This window comes from Elephantulus edwardii, unplaced genomic scaffold (genome assembly GCF_000299155.1).
Source record: "Elephantulus edwardii isolate Elephantulus edwardi_28Jun2011 unplaced genomic scaffold, EleEdw1.0 scaffold00086, whole genome shotgun sequence".
Classification (NCBI taxonomy): Eukaryota; Metazoa; Chordata; class Mammalia; order Macroscelidea; family Macroscelididae; genus Elephantulus; species Elephantulus edwardii.
In genome coordinates this window covers 11,736,016-11,738,556 of record NW_006399836.1, presented here as the reverse complement: position 1 = coordinate 11,738,556, position 2,541 = coordinate 11,736,016, and positions in this window count along the sequence as shown.

The following is a 2,541-nucleotide window of genomic DNA, read 5'->3' as shown; positions in this document are numbered from 1 at the left end:
CAACTGTGACTGGAGTTCAGACTTGTTTTCCAAGTGCCTGGACTTATGTGGCATTGACAATGTGAGATGAGTATTCAAGGTCTCAACCATCCCTGTTGGCACTGTTCACATGTCTCCTGAGGGTCTCTGACTGTCCAAATCGACCCTGGCTGCCTTTCACAGAGCTGTCCCATCTGATCAAAAGCAGCTGCCTTGTTTCTGGATCCATCCTCAGAGCCTGTCCTGGAAAGCCCTGTCTTACCTGTGTCACATCTCTCTCTAGGGCACAGGGGAAACCTTGGTTGCTGTCACATGCCTCCAGAGCCTAGAGAAGCTCTGTCTGTGGCCAGACCCCACTGAGTGGCACACCCAGGAGACATTGCTACCCTCATGCAACTTGCCAGAAAGGAAACTTCAAGGCCACCTCCCAAGCAAGCCCAAGACTCACATCTCTCTGTGTCAGGATGTCTGGATCTTCATGCTGAATGCATTCAATCTGACTCTGACTCACAACTTCCAAGTGTGAGAGTTGAACTGTGCTCTCTAGAGGATTCAATGACTGATTTTCCCCTTCCTAGTAGATTATCAGGGTTTCTTCTGCTTAAACATGTGCAGTACCTCCGAGGATCACTGTCAACCAGGAGTCCTGTTTCTCCCCTGCAGTGGGGCATCAGAGGCAGGACTCAGGTCCCCTTGATCTCTGTGACTCACCTCCATCCCTACAGCAGTGATCTTAGTCTGGGCTGAGGAAGTGAACTGCTCCAAGCTTACTCTGCTTCTTTGTGGAGTGCAGACTTCCTGCCCAAAGACATGCAGGACTTTAGCATGAGAAAACCAGCATTCAAAACACAAAGAGATCTCCTCTCTCGCCAGACCTCCTTGTTCAATTGGTGACTGCTCTGTGGTGATTATCTTCGCCACAATGTGGGGGAAAGGGTCTATCTTGAGATTCCAAACTTGAACCTGAACTCTTTGTCTGTCTGTCTCTCTCACTCTCTCTCTCTCTCTCTGCATTTCTACCATAATGATGTTATTCCTGAAAGGAGGAGAGAGTGGGAAAAGTGGAAGATCCTTGGAGTGGGGGCCATAGACTAACGTTGCTTGGGAAGGACATACTCATAACGACTCATATTGGTCATTATGAGTCACACTCAGCAGCAGGAAGGACAATCTCTGTGCCATTTCCTCCTCCTGTGAATTCAGAGACAATTCTCAACTTCCCTTGCAGTTGGAATAGGAATATGTGACACATACAAGCTGGTCCTAAAAGATGTTCCTGCCAATCTTCTCAACTCATTGCCTTCTAGTTGGAACGGAGTTGTAGCTGACCCTCCAGGAGGTTTTTGGAGGCCATAAATCACATTGGAAGTGATTATTCAATGGTCCTCCCAAAGAGCCAAGGTAGATTCGAACCTCCAGTCTCGGCCTTTGGGTTAGTAGAGCAACTCGCTACAGAGCAGGCCACCAGTACTTTCTGCCAGTAATCCCATTCTCTCTTTTCCCTCTGCAGCAGTGGTAGAGACAGCTCACCAGAGACAGCAGGGGAGAGGCCCTTGGGTGCCTGAGTCACTGAGTGGGGCGGAGAGGCTTGAGAAGCTGACTGGGCGGCATTAGTTGGGGAAGCGAGGAGGCAGCAAAACATAACTTTGCTAATTCAGCTACCAAATTTGGAGAGAGGGGTTTTGGGTTCTGTTTGCTGTTATAGAAGCTTATATTTCTTATCCTGACAAATAACATCAGTATATAAAGGGTCAGGGATGAGAAATGAGAAGCTAGACCATTTTGACGGAAAGTTATAAATTGAAGGTGCATAAGACAAAACTGATTCTAAGAAAATGTCAAATATGATCTCTGGGCAATAGTTGAAGTTCGATGTTAAAGGAGAGTGACAGGAAAGAATAAAAACATGATCTTGAATCCCTTGTTGCAAACAAAAAGTAAAACAACAACGACAAATCGGCCATAAACCCATTGGCTGATTCTAACTCATGGTGCCCCACAAAAATGCTAAATAGGGAACCAGTTTGCGCACACACACACAAGGCGATTATCAAAAGATGAATTGCATGAAAAGTCTACTGTCAGGAACCTCTCTAGAGTACTGAAGAACAACTATGTCAGTCTGGAGATTAAGGTGTGCCTGATACAGGCCATGGTCTTTGCAATCACTTGCAATGCATCAGAAACCAGGACAATAACTAAGGATGACAGAAGAAGGCTCGGTACCTTTGAGTTGTGATGCTGGAGAAGAGTGTTGAACATACTATACTATGGAGTACCAGGAGAACAAACAGCTATGTCCTGAAGGGGTGAAGCCAAGCTGCTCCCTGGTGGATAGGATTTTGAAGCTCTGTCTCACATACTTTGGACACTTGGCCAGACTGGTCCATAGAGAAGGACATCATGCTTGGAAGAGTGGAGGGACAGCGCAGGAAAGATGGACCCAGGATGAGACTGATTGACTTAGTGACAAGAGAAATGGGATTAGGTCTGTCAGAGACGATGAGATTGGCTCAGGATAGAACAGGGTCAGAGTGAGTGTACATAGGGTTGCTATGAGTC